The sequence below is a fragment of the Taudactylus pleione genome, unplaced genomic scaffold, assembly GCF_031769625.1.
Source record: "Taudactylus pleione unplaced genomic scaffold, aTauple2 ptg000535l, whole genome shotgun sequence".
In the NCBI taxonomy this organism is placed as follows: Eukaryota; Metazoa; Chordata; class Amphibia; order Anura; family Myobatrachidae; genus Taudactylus; species Taudactylus pleione.
Window position 1 is genome coordinate 7,494,404 of NW_028284937.1, and position 23,264 is coordinate 7,517,667.

Sequence of the window (23,264 nt, forward strand, 5' to 3'; positions counted from 1 at the left end):
AAGCGCGGCTGCAGATCTTCCAGGAGCTGGATGTCAACAAGGATGCACCAGACTGAGCTGCGGGTTAGAGGGTATGGGAGGTGGGGGCCTGGGGCACCAGCGACTGAGTACTGGGGCAAATCTTTGGTGGAGCAACTTCCCAGCAAGTGAAGCAGTCGGCAGTAGACTGGGCATATTGTGATTTGTAGTTCTGCCACAGTAGCAGTCTTACTGTATCTTGACTCGAACTCAGGGCCTGATTCAGACCTGCTCGCGAGCACGCGCCGAAGCCGGCTCCGGCGTGTGCATGCGCGAGACCCGGCCAGCGACGGGCGCTCCGTTGCTACAGGTCTCGCACCAAAATGGGCCGGCTGTGGATTTTGATTGATAGCTCGCCCCGTTTTGGAGGCGGGCAGGGGGGGTGGCTGGCCAAACGGAGGCATTCCTGAAGGAACGCCTGCCGTTTGGGGGTGGCCTCAGTAGTGAGCTTCCGGCTCTATTAGAGCCGTAAGCTCACTGGGGCTTGCGATGGACAAGACCCTACCACAAGGGTCTTGTTGAAAGCCCGATGGCCACGACCATCGCGACCATCACCTGGCCGCTCGCAAAAGCTGTGGGTGGTCACCCACAGCTTAGCGAGTGGCCAGGAGGCCGGCTCACATGAAAAAAAAATGCCGCCCTGATTCAGAGCTCTGAATCAGGGCCTCAGTCCTCAAGCCCCCACATCAGGTGGTTTTCCCCTCTATCTGGGGTATCAGGAGGGCTCCCCACCCCACATCAGATGGGCTTTCGTCTCCATCAAGAGGAATCTGAGCCTCATACTAATTGCACTATACAGGTCACTATTTTATCTGTGACTAACGCATAGCTGTATATACCCGAAAAAGGGTGTTTTGGGGGGATATCCTGCAAATTTACTTGAAACTAATTAACACATCTATATTAGTGTTGTTGTGTGTATAGATAGATAGATAGATAGATAGATAGATAGATAGATAGATAGATAGATAGATAGTCATGCACCGTATTTATTTTCCCTTTTTTTAGGGGTGGCACCAAATTATAACTTGCGTCTGGGATGAATTACGCCACTGGTAATTAGTATTACTATAGTTACCATCTATTACAGTATATTCTCTATAATAGCTTAAAGAAGTGTTATCGTCCATATCGTTCATAAAAATCGTCTAGTGTGTATGCGGCTTTAGGGGGAGATTTATCAAATCTTCGAGATAAAGTGGAGAAGTTGCCCATAGTAATTAATCAGCTTCTATCTAATCTTATAGAACATGTTGGTTGCTATAGGCAACTTCTACACTTTACCTCTCTTGAAGGTTTAAAACAATTCCACCTATAGGTTAAAAATATCACCTACAGTCTAGTGAACCTGCCACTTCTGATTAACATTTCCTGATACAATATTATCTATTACCTTCTACGTGTTCTCCATACTCCTCTGTTGGATACAGCAGCAGCAGCAGCAAAAAGACAGGACAGGCAGAACGTGGGTAAGAGGAAGAAACAGAGAAAAGCACAAGCTGCAGTATAACACAGGCACCAAGCAATGTTGTCGGAGCAGTAGCAGCACAGGCTTAGGAAGGATGAGCAATGATTTGCCATGAAGCTGTCTAACTGGTGGTCCTGTAGCCCTACATGGTTTTTATGCTTGTAGATTCCCTGAAAATGATGACATCCTTAGTTTTATGGCATCTTCCCAATTGTACATGACAAACAGGCATTTTATTGTGGCTGTTTGTTTACCTTTGTGGCAAGACAAGCAAAAAGGCTTATACACCTGGGCTCTTTCCTGAGCTGCAGGCACAGTTTAAATGAATGTTGCTTACTCAAAATAGGGTTCATGAACCCTTATGAGAAAACAGCTGGCAGTACACACAAGTATCAATGCAAAATCATAGGACGTGCCCCTTCCATGTCTGCCCAGTGCCCACTATCTGCTCTGATTGCCCAAGCATACAAATTGGTATTTGAGTCACAGGGATCTATTTGTCGTGCCAAGTGAACTGTGGGCCTGATTCAGAGATGTACACTAACCCAATGGTTGGCAGACATCTCCGATGGTAAGTGGTAAGCACTTGCGCAGGTCCCGTTCTGCACATGTGATACCGCATTGAGGCCCTGATTCAGAGCCGGACGCTCTGACAGAGCGCTCGCTCTGAATCAGGGCCATCCTTCTTCATTTGTAGAGCGGCCTCCTGGCCACTCGTATAGCTGTGGGTGACCACCCACAGCTATAGCGAGCGGCCATGATGATGGTCACGATGGTCAAGACCATCGCGACCATCGGGCTTGCGACGAGACCCATGTGGAAGGGTCTCATTGCCGCAAGCCCAGGAGTGCTTTCGGCTCTATCAGAGCCGAAAGCACTCCCACTGACATCACCTGTGAAGTCAGTGGGGCAGGCCCCAGACAGTAGGCGTTCCCATGGGAATGCCCCTGGCACGCCCACCAAAGGGGGCGTGCTGTCACTGACCATAGACAGCACACCCCCTTTGTAGCAAGACCCATAGCGACAGCTTGCCTCCGTCGTGCGCATGCGCACTGGGCTAACATTGACCCGCTTGCGAGCGCTCAGCGCTCTCGAGTGGGCCTGAATTACGTCCTGAGTTCCCCCAAGCCACTGACTGATTGACAGGCAGAAGCATTTGGGGGGTGGTGCGGAGACGGCCTGCGTTCCCACAAATGGGGGCCTGTCACCCCCCATTTTCTGGGATCTGCATCGGAGATGTACAGAATTGCACAGCCGCTTGTGTGCAGCTCTGCAATTCCGTCCATCTTAAATGCCAATGCAGCAGATAAAGGGCCTGATTCAGACCCACTCGCGAGCGGCTGTCCGCTCGCAAGTGGGTCGATGTTATGGACTGAGCATGCGCACGACGGAGGGAGCTCCGTCGTGCGCATGCGCCAGACGCGACGAGCGAAGGAAAGTCCTTCGCTCGTTGTGTCCGATCAAAGGGGGCGTGCTGTCAATGTTGATTGACAGCACGCCCCCTTTGGTGGGCGTGCCGGGGGCGTGCCTCCCTGACGGGGGCGTTCCCACGGGAACGCCTCCCGTCAGAAGCCGGCCCACTGACATCACTAGTGATGTCAGTGGGAGTGATTTTGGCTCTGATAGAGCCAAAATCACTCCGGAGCTTGCGGTTGAAAACCTCAACCGCAGGCTCCGGCTCGCAATTTCGATGGTCGTGATGGTCTCGACCATCGCGGCCATCACAAAGCACGCTCATATAGCCTGTGGGTGGTGACCCACAGCTATACGAGCGTCCAGGAGGACGCTCCATGAAAATGGAGCCCGGCCCTCATTCAGAGCGTGCGCTCTGCTCAGAGCGTACGGCTCTGAATGAGGGCCAATGTCTTTAGGAAACAGACAGCTCAATGCTGCATCTGCGGTCCCAGGTCACATCCTGGGATCACCATTGGAACAATCACGACCATCGGCGGCTCCTACCTTCTTAGAGGAGGGGAGCTGCCGCCGCTGAGAAAACTCGCCCAGAGGGGAACTCTCCGGTGACCGCAAGAGTAGCTACTGGCCAGGTCCCAGCGCCTTCAAAATGATATAACAGGGCTGGGACTGGCGGATGTGCACTATGGGCCTGATTCAGAGCCGGACACTCTGACAGAGCGCTCGCTCTGAATCAGGGCCGGCCTTCTGTTTTTTTAGAGTGGCCTCCTGGCCGCTCGCATGCTGTGTGTGACCACCCACAGCTATAGTGAGCGGCCACATCTTGACCATCACAACCATCGGGCTTGCGACTAGACCCTTGTGGTAGGGTCTCGTTGCCGCAAGCCCAAGAGAGATTTCGGCTCAAACAGAGCCGACATCTCCCCCACTGACATCACTCGTGATGTCAGTGGGGCCGCCCCCAAATGGAGGCGTTCACATGGGAACACCTCCGTTTGGGCAGCCACTCCCTCGGCCCGCCCACCAAAAGGGGCATGCTGTCACTCAACATCGACAGCACTCCCCCTTTGGTACGAGACCCGGAGCAACGGTTTGCCCGTCGCTATCCGGGTCTCAAGCATGCGCACCGGGCCACCACTGATCCGCTTGCGAGCGCATAGCGCTCGCGAGCGGGTCTGAATCAGGCCCTATGTCCCATAGGAGCCAGGTAGGGTTGGCTGAAAGATAGAGTAGCAGTTTCCTCCTGGATGCCACTCTCTGCAATAGCAGCCCGGACTGGCAGTCCCAAGGGGAGGAGACACCTCCCACTGAGACTGCCTGTTGTGCATCTGACTGGCAGATGCCACTTCCAATAGGAGGCCACTGCCAGTCACAGTGTAGAGAGTGCAGTCACAGACTGCACTGACTACACTGAGGTGGCAGATTTTACTGGGGGGGCTGCAGCCTCACAGCCCCTAGGCAAAATCCGCCACTAATCACAACCATTGGTCGCGATGGCTATCCCTTTGGCCAGGCTGCGGTAGCTTAAGCTTACTGTAGCCTGACCGAGTTCACCAAAGTTCACCAACCAACTGTACAATGGGTGAAAAAAAATCAGATGTGTGACTGAGCTCATAAAAGTGGTGATTTCCACTTTCTTTAGCTATATTCTATATACACTCTCTTTCCCCACACTAGCCTGATGGTGATCTGTCTTTGCTGTTTGTGCTCCTACAGACCATTCATGAGTGTCAGGCTCCCATAATTAAGAATCTTCTGCAAATAGAAATGATTATGGAGACTGGCTAGTGGAGATCACCAGTAATTGTAAGTTTCAGGGAACTGATGAATTAAGGCATGAGTCCCAGAGGAGGGTCCTCCACCAAATTACTTATGGGGGGGAAAGGGGAATGTTTCAAAAATATCTTATTGCTAAGTAGGATGTGATTGGAAGATGGCAGGTGGATTGTGAGCACATTGTAAATTCAAAATTCATCGACGCTACCCACCTACTCGGCACACCAATCTCCAGCTGAAACCAGAGCCAACACCGTGAAAGCCAAACCCGCCTGCCCCTTTAGCTGAAAGTTAGGGCTTAGAGGAACACCGAACATCATGTTCCCAGCCTGTCACCAGCACACAGTGAGGAACACGCGGACGCATGGGTGTCTACATCAGCTAAGAGAGCCGCAGGATTGCTCCCCAAGAAGGGTCATGACCCACCGGCAAGACATCAAGTTACTTGCTACAGTAACCACCACCCCGCCTACACCACCGGCAAGGTGACACCGCGCACCAGTATGAGTGAGACGAACCACAGGTGAAACACCCACACTCGTGATCCTACCTTGATGAGCCAGGACCACACGGGCACCACAGCACAACGCCCCCGGTCCAACACCAGCGCACCCAAGCGACAAGGACACAAGTCTCCAGCTGGACCCCTGCCCCACCCACCACACTTACCAGTAAGTGATAAAGTCTAAGCGGGTCGCCGATCTAGCACTGGAACACCCCGGACTGTGCATCCACAGAGCCAGCCAGGCTACCCCCACCTTAGAACTATTCAACCCCCCCTACCTCACCAACAGGGTATGGACTTTTCCCCTTGGACTGTAACGAGCTTCATATGGTTCTGAGCCCAGGAGGGACTTGCACAAGTACTTTGAGTATTGTGTCTCTTATTTGTACACTGCAATAAATACCTGTTCACCCTGTAACCACTGTCCAGTATTTATTCACGCCAGCATCACACACCACCCCACACCAGTATAGATTACCATACACAGCCACCCCACCTCATGGGCTTCCCGTCTCCCCATCCGCTCACCCCCCCGTACACCCTCATCCCCTCCCTCCCCCGCCTTTCCCCCAGTCACCACCATCCCCCATCTATACCTGTCAGTGCTACCCTTCCAAACTTTCAGATACCCATTTAGAGACCGGACACCTCTTAGGGAAGCTGTGCTCAGACTACCTCCCCACTTCCCCACAGCCACCATCATCCACCACACCCTCCCTCCTGCAAACCCCCCCTCCCCCGCTCCAACCAGAACGCAGTTTTCAACCATAGTTATATATATCCATTTTATTGATTGATATTAGGAATGGCAGTAATATTGTATAAAATTATTTTGATCATACCCGACAACATTAGGGAGTTGAAGATCAGAACCACCCGTGAGCTGAAGGAATGACCGCCTGAGCTGGAAAGGGGAGTGGCCTCACGACACACCTCCATCACTCTGCATATGTGCATGGCATCTGTTCAGTATTCTGTGATGGAGTGTTCTCCCCCAACCTTCCCCCCGCGCATGGGACACTGCGGGCTTTCGGCGGGACAGTGTCTGAAAAGCGGGAATGTCCCGCTGAAATCGGGACAGTTGAGAGCTTTGATTTGACGATGAAGATCATAGGGCCTCATTCAGAGGAGGTCGGAGAATGCAAGCGGTCGCTCAGAAACTGGGCGGCCACTTGCATCCTGACCGCCCGCCTCTGTTGCGGTCGTTAGGCTGTGGGTTAACTCTAACGACCGCTCCGGTGATGACCATCGGGGCTTACGAGGAGACCCTAGGGTAGGGCCTCCGTTTGGGCTGCCACCCCCCCGGCCCGCCTTCCAAACGGGGCGAGCTGTCAATCAACATCGACAGCTCGCCCCCTTTGGATCGAGACCCGCTACGACCGGCGCTGTCAGTCGTAGCAGGTCTCACGCATGCGCACGACGGCGCCGACGCCGTCATGCGCATGCTCTGTGAGGGGCCATCGACCCGGTCCGAGCGCATCGGCGCTAACGACCGGGTCTGAATGACCCCCATAGTCCCTGATGGTCTACATCTCAATTCCTTGTGCTAAAGATTGGCTTACTTTCAGTGCAATTAATATTCGGCTTACAGGACATTAGTGAGCCCTGGCACCTGGGGCTTAGACACAGAGGGGCTAAGGCAGAGTTGAATGTATGCCCAGTTGCAGAACATACTGTATATTTTGTGAATTCCCACTGTGAATGCCAGGAAAATGAGTGCATGCATATATGAGACTGCATTTTGATGGCATCTACACTTGGGACCGGAGAGGTGAAACAATGGTATGACGGAGCACTCTCTCACATAGGCAAAGTGTCCACTATGGGCCTGATTCAGACCCACTCGCGAGCGGCTGTCCGCTCGCAAGTGGGTCGATGGTCTGCACTGAGCATGCGCACGATGGAGGGAGCTCCGTCGTGCGCATGCACCAGACGCAACGAGCGAAGGACTTTCCTTCGCTCGTTGTGTCTGATCAAAGGGGGCGTGCTGTCGATGTTGATTGACAGCACGCCCCCTTTGGTGGGCGTGCCTCCCTGACGGGGGCGTTCCCAAGGGAACGCCTACCGTCAGAAGCCGGCCCACTGACATCACTAGTGATGTCAGTGGGAGTGATTTTGGCTCTGATAGAGCCAAAATCACTCCGGGCCTTGCGGTTGAAAACCTCAACCGCAGGCTCCGGCTCGCAGTTTCGATGGTCGCGATGGTCAAGACCATCGCGGCCATCAAACTGCACGCTCGTATAGGCTGTGGGTGGTGACCCACAGCTATACGAGCGTCCAGGAGGACGCTCCATTTTTATGGAGGGTGGCCCTCATTCAGAGCGTGCGCTCTGCTCAGAGCGTACGGCTCTGAATGAGGGCCTATATCAGTAATTCAAATCTCAGTATAAATATAATAATCAAAAATGCTCTGTTTTATTACTAGAATTTGTAACTTGACACAATGGGCCTAATGCAGAGAGGTCACAAATCACATTGCGATTGCTTCTTTGTACGCAGCGACTGTGCGAAAATATCCAAACATCGCTGCCGCCGTGATTTGTATTGAGACGCCCACTGGCGACATCGCAGATCCGCTGCTTGCGTACAAGGAAGCAACCATCAGACATACATCGGTTGATCATTGGACTTCAGAGTAACCCTGTCATCGCATAGAATGGCTGACGCCGGAGCCTTAATAACTGCATATGGGATCACAGTGAAATGGTAACAACATGCCTTCTTTTGAGTCAACATCCCCTGTTACTGCCCACAAATGGTCCCTGGCTGACAATCACTTTTCGGTATTTCGACGCCTATGTTAGATCCCTTGCCGGGATTACACTGTCAGTATTGAGACCGGCGGCCATGGGTCCCTGGTCTCAAAACTACATACCCCTTGCCATATTAAGTGACTTTAAAGCACTGTGCCTACTGTTTTCATGTATTTGAAAAAAAGGTTGTTTGTGACATTTGCTTCCAGTTGTACACAGTCGTCATGATCAACTATACACTTGGGGCCTGATCCTGACCCGCTCGCGAGCGCTGAGCGCTCGCAAGCGGGTCGATGGTGCCCAAGTGCGCATGCGCACGATGGAGGCGGCTCCGTAGTGCGCATGCGCGAGACCCGAATAACGATGGCCAAGCCGTCGTTATGGGTCTCGCACCAAACGGGGCGTGCTGTCGATGGTGATTGACAGCACGGCCCCTTCGGTGGGCGTGCCGGGGGCGTGGCTGCCCAGACGGAGGCGTTCCCATGGGAACGCCTACCGTCTGGGTCCGGCCCCACTGACATCACTGGGCTTGTGGCAGCGAGACCCTACTGCAGGGTCTTGTCGCAAGCCCGATGGTCTTGACCATTGCGACCATCATTTTGGCCGCTCGGTGTGCTCGCTATAGCTGTGGTTGGTCACCCACAGCTATGCGAGCGGCCAGGAGACCGCTCTAAAAAACAGAAGGCCGGCCCTGATTCAGAGCGAGCGCTCTGTCAGAGCGTCCTCTGAATCAGGGCCTTGGATCAGAGCTGATGCAACGCAAACCCCTTTGGGAGGCTGTGTTTGAGACTTTTTGGTGGCCATGTTTATCTTAGCTTGAGACTCCCAGCCCAGAACACACCTTTTCTGTACTTACATTACCACTACACTCCCTCTGCAGTCATAGTCACACCCACTTCCTGCGGGTACATCTACTAAAGCTTCTAAAAATGAAAAGTGGTGCCAGTCAGATCCTATTGTTTCTCTATTGCACCCTAGAAAACGATAGACATAATCTGATTGGCAGCTATGTGCAACATCACCACTTTTAATTTTAGAAGCCTTAGTAAATCTACCAACAGACCTCCGAGCGATGTTTCCCCAACTGCGCATGCGTACGGATCGTAATACGCATGCGCGAACCAGTCAGTGCGGCCGAAAATCGTGTGCTCGCAAAATAGCGAATGCCTGCTATTTTGAGTGACAGAATGAGGCGTATGTGGGTGGTAACAGGGGAAGGTGCTTGAAAACGGGGAGTGGAGATCCGATCGCAGGCGTGCTTAAAGGTCAAAACGGGCGTTTTATGGGTGTGCATAATTAAAACATCAGCGTCATTGACAACGTCACTGTGTTTTTTTGTAGCCAGAACTGCTCGCAAAATTGTGGTAGCAAAAACCAACCACAAGAATAGCGAGCAGCTCATACCCTGTTCGATGTACTCGATTAATCTAATACATAGCGGACATGACGTAGAATGCGAGCGGCCAGGGGGCGTAGTTTCCCAAAAAACGACTGCAAGTTTTGTTCGCTCGTTCAGACCTAGAGGCGTGAACAGACCGCAAACAGCGAACGGTTCATTTGAATAGCCACCCCTATTTTCAGGACGAGCAAGCGCTAATTGCGTCCGGCTCTGAATCAGGCCCTTAGTTTGCTATTTATCATCATCACTGCACACTTGCACAACCTATACTTGGTGCAAATGATACATCTGAAAAAAAGCGGATTTACGCTTCTAGCCCTGTAAAGCCGGAAATTACGCTGAACACCTTCACTGATCTTTGCCTAACTGAGAATGTCCATTTACAGCCCAGGTATGAGGCATGACTCAATTGTAGGTGGAGATGCAATTAACAAGTGTAAGACTCTGCCTCTCCTGTACTCTTACATACATTTGACTCAGGATCATAAACATGGTGAAACCATGCAAGATATTCTCCAACTAATAGGCGTACGTTTCAGACACAACAAAACCCCCCACTGTATACTTTTAAAGGGCCACTGCCGCCAGTCATATACAGGTGTGTGCTACTCCATCTACACACACCACCTCATTAACCCAGGAGCTCACTGCTAAATCTGGTCCGGATTCAGAGATAGACGCTAATGTGATCGCACGGAACGCAGCTGCGAAAATATGCTAATAGTTCCAAAGTTTACCTGAGTATAGGGACGCCCGCCACTGCCTTCTCATCTGCATCCTACATCGCGTACCAGCATAAACATCTGTAATATCGTTACATATCGACAAGCCATGCAGCCCTTGTGGCAGGTGTAACATGTGCCTCTCCTTACACGCAGAGAGCTCTCATGCTGTGTAGGACATCGCAATGGATAATTTGTGCACGCCCATGTAACAGCGTTTAAACAGACAGACACACCTGCGTTTCTGTAACCACTCCCCCATTGCCTCCCACAAATGGTGACTTCCTGTCACTCCCTTTGCAAATGGATCCTCTGTGCGGGCTTAATCGCAAACCAATCTCCGTGCGTACGCAGTGCGGCTTACATGCATGCACTAGCAAACAATCGCTCATTCTGCATAAAAACAGCATTGCGTACATCCCTGAATCAGGCCCTCTGTCTGTTACCACTGTATGTGCATGCATACGTGCGTTAACCCAGTGCTATCCTGTTCTCTGCCAGTTAATAAACCAATAAGCCTGGTTAAGTTATCTGCCATGTGGACTGACCACCATCGCACACCGGTGACACCTATCAGCACCTGCATCAGCCCCAAGGTATTCTGCCAATACGTTCAACTCTGCATCAGCCCCAAAGTGTCTATGGAAATGATTTTAACATGTTTTACAGCCATCTAGTAGTGACTACAGATGCAGTAGGCTGAGTTGCAGCGTCCGGTTGTGGACTCATTGAGGACCAGGTATTAGCTCTAGTAATCAGAAGAAAAAACTCATTATAGAAATATATATGTATTTCGTGTGCTTTTGTTTAAGATCTTGCTAATAAATTCTAGACTCACAAGGAGAAGGAAAATAGATTCTTAAAAGATGCTGGTCACGATAAGTGGTAAGTTCAGCAAATCTGTACAGTATGTGATCATCTTAGTTAGCTAGAGAGTGGCACACCCATCATTTGGGAAGATAAGAACGGAGGCGTTAAACACTGAACTATTACTCAAACTTTTTCTATAGATAGCTGACAGCATATTATTTCACTGGGAATTATTTATGTTCTGACAGTAGTACAAAGGCTGTAGACAAGATGTATATTCAGTGCTCAACAAGCATTATAATTTTCTCCAGCATCGCCTATAACAAAGTATAGCAGATAATAGAACTTTAAATATTTCCATTTAAAATACACTCTGTCAGTATGAGAAAATTCTGCCTCAGCAGAGATAGAGGACCTCATTCAGAGGCGGTCGTTAGTTGCAAGCGGTAGCACTGAATCAGGGCGGCAGCTTGCATCATGAACGACCGCCTCCTTGTCAATCGCTAAGCTGTGGGTTAACACCCACAGCTCTAGCAACCGACATCGGGGCTTACGACCAGACCCTAAGGTTGGGTCTGGGCACTCGTAAGCCCCAGGGAGCTTCCTGCTCTGATCGAGCAGGAAGCTGCCCACTGACATCAGCAATGATGTCAGTGGGGCCGCCACCAAACGGCAAGCGTTCTGGCGGGAACGCCTCCGTTTGGGCAGGCACGCCCACTGCCCGCCTCCAAAATGGGGTGAGCTGTCACTCACCATCGACAGCTCGTCCCGTCTGCTGCGAGACCCCTAGCAACGGAGCGTCCGTCACTAGCCGGGTCTCGCGCATGCGCAGAACGGAGCCGGCTCCGTCGTGCACATGCCCAGTGGGGCAACATCGAGTCGGTTGCGAGCACTCAGCACTTGCGAGCGACTCTGAATGACCCCCAGAGTCCTTGATGCCTCCTGCAATCCAAAGATGCTCTCTTACTTGAGAGAGGCATCAGAAACTGATGGCTGGCCAACATTGATTTTTCTCATTCAATGGAAATGGTTTTCCCATTGGATGCCAGTACTGCGATGCATAGCACCATAATATGCTTGATTCAGATGACTCATCCGATGGTTCATTACATCCATTAAGCTGTGGTCCCCGAAAGAAGTGTCTTTTGCGCATGTACCAATTCCCAGGTTCACTAAATAACCATTGATGGTTTAACCATTGAATGGCTACCTTACGATGACTACATGACATTGCAAAGCACATTACGATAGTAGCAATGCTGCCTCTACTCAATGGCCATCCTGCGATGACTATCCATATCTCCTAACTTCTGCCAAGGCAGACTTTAATCGTTCTGGAAGCAGGTTGTACTTTGACAACACCCTACAGGAGAAGCAAGGACAGCCTCCCCTAACCACATCAAATTTGACATTTATGATTAGCTTATTTAATTGGGCACATTCATATAATTTTCAGGTTTGAATATGATGCTAGTTATAGCTTAGGTCAGGTCTGCTATAGATGACAAGTTCCATAGATTGTAAATTCTAACTTGTATTTACCTTCTCCAGCTTCTTCTTCTTCGGGGTCATCTGTAAAGCATAGCATTTATAGTAACAGCAGCAGCAGCAGCAGCAGCGTAGCCGGAGGTAGCCAAGCACAGAAAGAAGGAAGAGGTTACAGGTTAACACACAGTCATTAAAGCTATACACAGACACACAGATCTAAGGTATATTTACTAAAGCTTCTAAAAATTTAAAGGGCTCTTGTCCATATATTAGCAACCAATCAGATTCTGTCTATCATTTTCTAGAATGCAATAGAAATGATGGCTATAATCTGAATGGTTGCTATGGACAACACCTCGACTTCATTTTTAGAAGCTGTGTGAACAAACAACATTAATGGTTTGATTCTTAATTGTAGTGTTCCTATGTGGAGTTCTTGTCATGCTTACAGTATTTGATCTTATCTTATGTGATCTGCAGTCCTTCATGGAATCTAAGCCCACATGTGGTTTCTTTTGCTCATATCAAGTCATATAATATCTTGCTGCACACACTACTGCACATATAATAAGCTTATAGTTCATTTTGGAGTAACGGTATTCTGTTCATATCAATTGTTCTCACATTTTTACCAGTTTTGTGCAATTTAAAATAGTGGTGATTGTTGAGTAAAATAATAGATGGTGCTGTTTAGCAAACAGAAGGCACAAATTATAAAACATCAAAACAAAGTGTATGTAAGTAATACATTAGCAACTATAATTAGCCATTGTCAGGAAATCCAACCCTCTGCTAGGAAGTGCACAATGATACTTTCATTTCCTAAGAAAAAAAAAATTGAGGCTGACTTATCGGAACGAGCTTTCAGTATGTAACATGCTTGTTGTGTGAACTTTGTGTCATTTAGAGGTTAGGTTGACACCACAATCTTGCTGTAGGTTTGACTAGAGTCTCACATTACTACTGTGTCCTGCCAGTGGTGTATCTCTAATAGGTGCAGTGTGTGCGGGGCACTTCAGCCCCCGGGTCCAGGGGGGCCCCGCACCGCACACCCTGCACCCATATTATTTTAAACTTACCCGTCCGTGGTCTCGCGGCGGGTGTCAGCGCTGCTCAGAACACCGGAAAATGGCCGCCACGGCCATTTTTCTGGTGTTCTGCGCAAGCGCAGTAGACTCTGGGCACACTCTAGTGCCCAGAGTTTACTGTGCATGCACAGAACGCCAGAAAATGGCCGCGGTGTCCATTTTGGTGGCGTTCTGCGCAAGCGCTGTAGACTCCGGGCACACTTTAGTGCCCGGAGTCTACTAATGCTCCGGTGGCTGGCCAGCCGCGTCAGTCGGCTGCCAGCCACCGGGAAGAGAGGAGGGGGCCCTGCACGGGGAGTGCACATGGGCCCCCTCCTCTCTTAAGACGCCCCTGTGTCCTGCTGCCTGCATTCCGCTCCTCACATAGGGGAAGCCGATGGACGGAATCCCAACTGTATAATCCTGGCAAGGGTTAAATGACAGGCGTCGAAATCCCGACGCCTGTCATTTTCCCTAAGCCGGGAGCCCGACACCCAGCTTACTAATCGAAGGTAAGCCGGGCGCCGGGCATGGACAGCCATGGGGGGGGGAAGGGTTAGGTTTAGGGTTCCCAGAGGGGACTTAGGATTAGGCGCCCCCCCACGGGAGGTTAGGTTTAGGCTAGGGTAAGGGAGGGTTAGGGTTAGACACCCCCAGGGGGCGGTTAGGGTTAAGCACCCCACCGGGGGTCTTAGGTTAAGACGGCGGGGAAGGGGGGGTTAGGTTTAGGCACTTAGAGGGGGATTAGGGTTAGGCACTTGGGGGGGAGGATAGGGTTAGGCACACCTAAGGGAGAGTTAGGGGGTAGATTAGTTAGTCGACGATCGGGATTTTCACTGCTGCCGGGATGTCGTTGTCGGTAAATCATACTGAATCCTCACATAGGGGCCTATTCATCATCATTGTAAAAATTAAGTTATCGGGCCATTTATCAAGGAGGTAAAGCAGAAGAGATCACAGATACTGTATCTCCTATTTACCTTCCACTTGCGGAATGGCCCGCTGTCCCCATACACTAGTACCACAGATATCTCCTGCTTACCTTCCTCTTGGATCTCTCCGCCCCTTTCCGGCTCCTTCTGCTGGCCACCGGGGCTCTTGTGCACATGTGTGACTTGTAGGTCACACAAGCGCACTAGTTTTACTGCTCCGAAAGGAGCAGTGAAAGCATTTGGGTAGACAGCTGATTTTTGCCTTCCACAAGATAAACACACATGCTGATATACTCTGTTCTGCTGGGCACGTTCATATTATTTGATTGGCTACAGTACCACTTCAAAATTGGGTATACACATTCAAGCAGGACATGAAGAATGATAACAAAAATTGTACTACCATAGTCAAACCCACTTTTACAATCCAGGACATGGGTACAGGGTATAGGTAGATAGATAAATAATCAATCATTAAGTATTAGTAAAGGGACCTGGCATACGCTGGGTCACCTTAGTCCGCGTGCTGCTCTACTACAGTCCCGCTCCTCACTCCATCCTGGTACCACCCTTTATGGCCGTACACTTACCCCACTGCTGATGGGTCATTTGTCCTCTCTGGTTAAGGTCTGTTCTGTTGCTCGCTTCCGGCACACTCCCCAGCTTCCACTACGCATACATGGTGGAATCGGGACAGACCTTAGTGGATTGTTAGAAAGCTTTTTTTTTTTTTTTTTATGAAATAGAGTATTTCACTTTGGATTTTGTAAATACCCAAGTAGGGTAATCTTAACTAGATGAAAACAGTGGAAATAAATTGTGTCCCCTTCTGGCTCGATTAGTTCTCCTCTAACTAAATCCAACCATGCTCGTGTTACTTTATTCATCTGTGTTCTCCATTCAATGTTATCAACAAAATAACTATATGAAGAAACATAAAAGCAAAGCATTAATACCTGGTGCCTCCTCTGGTTCAGGCTCCTCAGCCACTGCACAGCACAAGGATAAAGCAGGAACAGCAAACACAGGAAGGTCAGGAAATCAGCAGCTAAAACATTATGGTAAAACAGTGTCCTAGCAGAGAGCTTCAAATGCATAGCACAGATGCTTCAAGGTATCTAGATACCGTCCCATCTATCAGTGGGGAACTTTCATGTACTTAACAGGTCTGGTAAAGGATTGTTTTTAGATATGGAGCAAGATCTAATAGTCTATAAATGAATTAACTAATTTAGGCTGTAGTTGGTTGATGAACGTGGGCTCATATTTTTGTTAACAGACAGGAATAATACAGCATTTTAACTTTTGGCAGATATTATTGGGTAAGAGAAGGAAGCCAGAGCTTAGATGAGGTCTACAATAATAATGAATACCAAATTAGGAGTGTCTTCCCTTATGCACCATTACACCACGTTACATGTTTCTCAGGACGTGTGGCTATTAGATCTCTTTTTGTAGAGATTGTTTTTTTTATATCACAGTGAGTAAACATCAGCACCGTACTACCTGGGGGAAGCACAATGTAAAGTTTATGTCTTTGTCTTTAATTCCCCTTGTAAGCCAATGATTAAGTATAGTTAACCAAACAAATAAAATTATATGGATGCTCAAATATCCTTCGTAAAAGGGACACTGAATGGAAAATACTAACTTATCCAAAGATAAAATATAGGGCCTGATTCAGACCCTCTCGCTAGATGCGGCCGCTAGTTCCCAGTGCATGCAAATTCTGCTAAGTGACGTCAAGGCAGGCGATCGCACGGCAAGGCATAAGCAAGCCCACTATGTCTTGGCGAGCGATTATTTTGTGTTTACAGATGCCCACCATCCTGTCTTTAAGCGCCCACTAGAGAACGTCATCTCCAGGAAGTATATACAACCATCGGTACATCAGGTTCCATCGTATCTGACCGCAGCGCTTGCAGTTGACTGTACCCTACCGCAAGCACTGCGATCACTTCAGTGTATAATTCAATCAGGTGACGTGTACTATGACGCTGGCTGTTAAATATGCATGCCTCTGAAACGGCGTTGAAACATTCTGGCACACCTGCATTCCCAACTCCACTCCCCCGTTACTACTGCCGTGCCCCTGTTACCACCCACAAATGGCCTCTCCTGTCACTCATTCCACTTGGCTGTCTTTGCTAGGCGAGCAAGCGCTTCCCGATCGATCGAACTAGTTTGAGCATGCGCACTGCGATGCATACGCATGCGCAATTACATAACATCGGCCGCGTACGAGCGAGCGGACGCTTGTGAGAGAGTCTGAATCAGGTCCATAATCTGTAATATTTACAAATACAGTGGATGTGATAGGCTTCTATTGGGCAATGTCAACTGAAGATGACGTTGCCCACCAGCTCCAAGTTGTGGAAAGCTTTGCTTTTCGAAGTTTGGTGCATATGAGAAATGCGGTCAAACCCTCAAAAATGACATTTTTGTTACGGAATCCCGCACAGTTGTGTAAGATCTCTAGAGCCAAGGAGAGGATATTCCGCCAATAACAACCACCTGCTGTTCCCTTAGTGATAGATGTTCACACCGGTACTTAGGTGGCTGCCTGGACTTAAGCCTCCAGCAGTAGAGGCTTACACAAGTGACAAAAGGCAGGACTGCTGGCAGGAGACAAGGTTATGCTATGAAGTGGCAGTCCTACTACTGCAGGAACTAGCTGGAGTGAAAAATGTAACTTGTACAGGAACTATGGTAAAAGAACACTGGCAGCGGCAAGTGGTGATGGTCAATGCTGTGGACTGTGGAACAGTTGGACTGAGCACAATAGAGTGGCTAGGCCATTGGCTGATGTAGCTGACTAGGGTCTGAGGTGTGGCTATGCCACTGGCTGAGGTATGACCGACAGGTGATCGCTGGTGCGGCTTAGACCAGAGACTGGAGCAAGTGGTCCAAGGACGGTGATGCGGCCTACACCGCGTACTGAGGTATAACAGGACAAGCACAATGATGTGGCTGGGCCACTGGCTGAAGTAAGAGACTAATGTCTGAGGTCAAGTGAGTTGGAGTCCTGCTGGATTGAAGCGGCTGATCACTGACTGACACGGCTTAGACTTAAGCTGGCCACACATCTAAAGATTATCTGTCCAACCAGCCAACTAGTTGATTGGTTGGAATGAAAATCTGGTAAGGTATGAAAGCAAATGACAATCAGCAATTTGCTCCCAAATGCCGGAAAATGGACAAAAACTGTTGTTTGAACAAATTGTTTAGATCAAACAATTAACAAACTTGTCTGACCGACCATTTTCATCTGTTTTCTGGCATTTAGGAGCAAATTGCTGATCATCATTTACTCCCATTCCTTACCAGATTTTCATTCCAACCAATCAACTAGTTGGATGGTTTGATGTAAGTTGGTCTAGTGTGTGCCCAGCTTTAGGCTGTGGTGTGGAAATACCGCGGGCTAAGGACAGGTAGGCAGCAGCTGCAGAAATCGCTGCTCCGGATTGTACCAGCAGCGTGGACGTGAGCTGATAGAATAACAGCAGATAGACCTGGGCAACTTTTGATTAGGAATACAGGTATAGGAAACTGGAAACAACAGCTAATTTGAACGCAGGAACTTCAGACACGGTGAGGCCGGCTAAGATCTGAGTTTCTTAGGGAAACACAGGTACTCCTGAAGTCAGACAATATCACCGGCAGAAAGTGTAGGGCTGGCTGTAACTTTACAGAAGCAGGGACCAATGAGAGCAAGCCCTGCAGAATGCCTCCTTGATGAGTAAATGGATTGCAGTTGTTTGCTGCACATACACTGACAGAATGGATTGCCGCTATGAGCTGCACAGACACAGACAGAGCCCCAGCTACCTAGCAACAGCCGGGACTGGAATCTAAGGCATAATGCAGCGCCCCTGTCGCCTAATACGGCCGGGACCTGCAACCAAGATGATCCGCTGCCGCAGATCATACCAATTTCCGGGGGTTTTGGCTGCATAATAGAGGATAGTGCATCCTGACCCTTTATACGAGAAAGTGTCTATATACCAAGAGTAGATCATTTAAGTGTTACATGTAACCTAGTTATATACATCTCTAAATGTGGTTTGTTATGTAATGTGGACATTCATTATATTGACACCATAATATCGAAATGTTCAGTATATTGACATGTTCAGGATGTCGACATTCAACATTCACAATGTTGACACTGATAAAATGTCGACCTGTTCAATATGTCGATGTTATGAATATCGACAGTCACAATGTCGACACTCATATTTTAGCCTAACCCTAATTGAAGCTTAACCCTAACACTAACCTTAATTTAATTCAGAATGTTGACATTTTGACCATATTCTCTCTAAGGGCTCTATTTACTACATTCCGCATTTTGAATGCAGATTGTAGTGTGATATTACCAACTGAATTCACATTGTGAATTCAGGCAATATCATAGGGATTTACTATAAATCCCTTGCAGGGACAGAGCTTGCGATAAAGCTCTGTCCCTGCGAATCCCCTCCACACACTTACCACGGTATGTTCGCAAAAAATACCGGACAAGTGCCGACGCATGTGCCGACTGATCGTCGCTAAGTCCCGCCCCCACCACTAAGCCCTGCTCCGCAATCGCGGACCCCCCTCCCTTAATTACACTTACCTGCAGTGATCGGTGCTCCGGTGATGTCCTCCGTGGCTCCGGTCAGCTGACATCCCATCCTGCACTGGGACCCGGTCAGGTGACAACCGGGCCCCAGTGCAGGCTGGGAGACCAGCTGACCGGAGGGGAGACATCACTGGAGCCCCGATCACCGTTCCCTGGACTCAGGTAAGTTTTTTCTTTACTAATTTTTTTTTTTTTTTACAGTGTATCAGCATGTGGTCTGTTTAGACCACACAGCTGATCACTGGGGCCGGCTCCGGGCTCTTCTCTGCCCGTTAGAGCAGAGCAGGAGCCCGGTAACCGGGGAAGACCCTGGATAACGCCATCTCCAGGTGGCGTTATTATCACAGGGCTTTCCCCGGTATTTTTTCACAATTTAAGTTTAGTAACTTTGGCCAGATCACATTTCCCATTACAATTATTATTAATTTTACGAAGTCTACTCCAATTGCCCTGTAGTAACTGTAGGTGATACTAAAATAATGTGAAAAGAGTGTGAAAACACCCTTTTTCACTTTATTTTAGTAAAAATAATGGGCCTGATTCAGACCCACTCGCGAGCGGCTGTCCGCTCGCAAGTGGGTCGATGGTCTGCACTGAGCATGCGCACGACGGAGGGAGCTCCGTCGTGCGCATGCGCCAGACACGACGAGCGAAGGACTTTCCTTCGCTCGTTGTGTCCGATCAAAGGGGGCGTGCTGTCAATGTTAATTGACAGCACGCCCCCTTTGGTGGGCGTGCCGGGGGCGTGCCTCCCTGACGGGGGCGTTCCCACGGGAACGCCTCCCGTCAGAAGCCGGCCCACTGACATCACTAGTGATGTCAGTGGGAGTGATTTTGGCTCTGATAGAGCCAAAATCACTCCGGAGCTTGCGGTTGAAAACCTCAACCGCAGGCTCCGGCTCGCAATTTCGATGGTCGCGATGGTCACGACCATCGCGGCCATCAAAATGCACGCTCGTATAGCCTGTGGGTGGTGACCCACAGCTATACGAGCGTCCAGGAGGACGCTCCATGAAAATGGAGCCCGGCCCTCATTCAGAGCGTGCGCTCTGCTCAGAGCGTACGGCTCTGAATGAGGGCCAATGTTAATAAATAGAGCCCTCAATGCTATCTTTCACTACTAACAGAAATGTCAGACACTGCAGGGTTCTTCAGTGCAGGCCTAAGCTGGCCACACATGTATTCATGTCATTTGGAAGTTTGGACAATTTAGACCAAATTGGTCCAAAATTGCTGCATATGTGGCCTCAACTAAATATCAAAGATGCAAAAAAGCCATTTGAATTAATGCAGCCTGAACATACAATAGACCTTTGATCTATATCTCAATGCATGTGGATCTGGCCAAATGCAAGATCTGTGTAATTTGGACACCCAGGTGTACAGTGTACAGTTAGAATTGCTGGATTTTAATATATATGGCCAATTTCACTGACAGGAAATTAGGTGTGTATATACTGTAAAATACCTTCCCCTTTTTATCGAACACTCTTAGGGCTCTATTTACTACAATCCGCATATTGAATGCGGATTGTAGTGTGATATTACCGAGTGAATTCGCATTGCGAATTCAGGCAATATCACAGGGATTTACTATAAATCCCTTGCAGGGACAGAGCTTGCGATAAAGCTCTGTCCCTGCGGATCCCATCCGCACTCTAGTCGCAGTATTTTCGGAAAAAATACCGCGACTAAGAGCCCGCGCATGCGCCGACTGACCACCGCTACTACCCCCCCACCGACGCTAAGCCCCGCCCCCGGTGCTAAGCCCCGCCCCCACGATCGCGGACCCCCGCGACCCCCCCTCCCCCCCGCCGCGACCCCCCCTCCCTTCATTACACTTACCTGCATCCTCCTGGCCTCCGGTGATCTTCTCCGGGCTTCCCGATCAGGTGATCTCCCATACTGCACTGGGACCCGATCACCTGATGACCGGGCCCCAGTGCACTGTGGGAGACCAGCTGACCGGAGAGGAGCCATCACCAGAGGCCCGATCACCGGTCCCTGGATTCAGGTAAGGAAAAAAAAAATGTTTAATTTTTTTTTCTTTTTTTTACAGTAATCAGCTTGCGGTGTACTTAGACCACATAGCTGATTACTGGTACTGGCTCCCGCCTCTGCTCTCCCCGTTAGAGCAGAGTGGGAGCCCGGTAACCGGGGGAGACCCTGGATAACGCCACCTCCAGGTGGCGTTATTATCACAGGGCTTCCCCCGGTAATTTTTTACAATTTATTTTTAGTAACTTGCACACAGATCACATTTCCCATTACAATTATGGGAAATGCGATCTGCTTTACTAAAAATAAGTGATACTGGGGTTTGGAGTAGAATTTTACTAATTCTACTCCAATTGCCCTGTAATAACTACAGGTGAAACTAAAATAATGTGAAAAGGGTGTGAAAACACCCTTTTTCACTTTATTTTAGTAAAAATAATGTTAATAAATAGAGCCCTTAGTTTTGGAAAGCTCCTAACTTATTTTGTGAATTGTAAATCGCCTTGAATGTTTAGTGTCCTTTGAACAAGTAAATATACTATTTTAGAGGTTCATTTCTCAGCCCTGAAATACAGTATTTAAACTCAAGAAGAAAAGTGTATTTTTTTAAATGATAAAGGGCTCTATTTACTACAATCCGCATATTGAATGCGGATTGTAGTGTGATATTACCGAGTGAATTCGCATTGCGAATTCAGGCAATATCACATGGATTTACTATAAATCCCTTGCAGGGACAGAGCTTGCGATAAAGCTCTGTCCCTGCGGATCCCATCCGCACTCTAGTCGCGGTATTTTTGGAAAAAATACCGCAACTAAGAGCACGCGCATGCGCCGACCGACCACCGCTACTACCCCCCACCGACGCTAAGCCCCGCCCCCCGTCGCTAAGCCCAGCCCCCTGCAATCGCGGACCCCCGCGACCCCCCCTCCCTTCATTACACTTACCTGCATCCTCCTGGCCTCCGGTGGTCTTCTCCGGGCTTCCCCATCAGGTGATCTCCCATACTGCACTGGGGCCCGATCACCTGATGACCAGGCCCCAGTGCACTGTGGGAGACCAGCTGACCGGAGAGGAGCCATCACCGGAGGCCCGATCACCGGTCCCTGGATTCAGGTAAGTGAAAAAAAAAATGTTGAATTTTTTTTTTCTTTTTTTTACAGCAATCAGCTTGCGGTCTATTTAGACCACACAGCTGATTACTGGTACCGGCTCCCGCCTCTGCTCTCCCTGTTAGAGCAGAGTGGGAGCCCGGTAACCAGGGGAGACCCTGGATAACGCCACCTCCAGGTGGCGTTATTATCGCAGGGCTTCCCGCGGTATTTTTTTACAATTTATTTTTAGTAACTTGCACACAGATCACATTTCCCATTACAATTATGGGAAATGCGATCTGCTTTACTAAAAATAAGTGATACTGGGGGTTGGAGTAGAATTTTACTAATTCTACTCCAATTGCCCTGTAATAAATACAGGTGAAACTAAAATAATGTGAAAAGGGTGTGAAAACACCCTTTTTCACTTTATTTTAGTAAAAATAATGTTAATAAATAGAGCCCAAAGTGTTTACTTTCAGGAAATTAAAAATAATAGCCTCCATTCAATAAGAGCAAATGCTGACAAGCCAGTGATATTTGAGAAGAAGATCTTCATGATAATCAAAAAATAAAAAGTCTTGAAAAAAGGGACGGAACCGCAGCGGAACCTACGCTCAGAATATTGTCCTTTTCCTTTGAAGGTGTGTTCTTTGTCAGGTCCTATTTATACATAAATATATAAAGGAGGGAAATGACTATTTGTTAAGGCTAATCTTACCTTCTTGTTCTTCATCTTTTGTTGAGCAAAGGAAAAGAAAAACAAAAACAATTATCCATAATTTTATCCACAATGATAAATTGTTAAAATACAGGAGCTGTATACTAATCCTTACCAGAATAGTGCTACATGTGTACTAAGAACTAAAATATGTTTATTGAAAAATAGAACAAGTTAAAAAAAAGAGTAAATGTGATAGTGAAATGTCCAATCTAAGTGATGCAAAATTGTGTAGAAGAGCTGTCAGCAAATAACATACGTTTTAGTCTGACTTTTTGTGCCTTAATGTTGCACTTCAGTGAAGAAACACTTTTCTATGTGCACTATGGGTAATGTAGTAACACTGCACACAAAAATTGATCATATATAATACAAACAGGCCCCTTGCATAGTGCACGGTTTAAAGTACAAAATAAATAGTTAATGGAGCTATAGGAAGAATGCGCCCTCCATAAATTCTAAACTGACTCCA

General features: G+C 48.6%; 1 protein-coding gene across 2 annotated transcripts in view; it reads right to left on the reverse strand.

The window, feature by feature from the left end:
• Positions 1-22,804, reverse strand: part of TNNT1 (troponin T1, slow skeletal type) — a 57,866-nt gene extending 35,062 nt beyond the window's left edge. The window contains exons 1-3 of one of the 2 annotated variants that reach the window (XM_088451002.1): positions 22,793-22,804; positions 15,308-15,340; positions 12,407-12,436 (exon numbers count right to left, since the gene is read on the reverse strand). The gene's annotated coding sequence lies outside the window, so the exon portion shown is untranslated. The remainder of the gene's footprint in view (positions 1-12,406; positions 12,437-15,307; positions 15,341-22,792) is intronic. The other variant, XM_088451001.1, reaches the window with a different exon arrangement.
• Between the last annotated feature and the right edge of the window lie 460 nt (positions 22,805-23,264).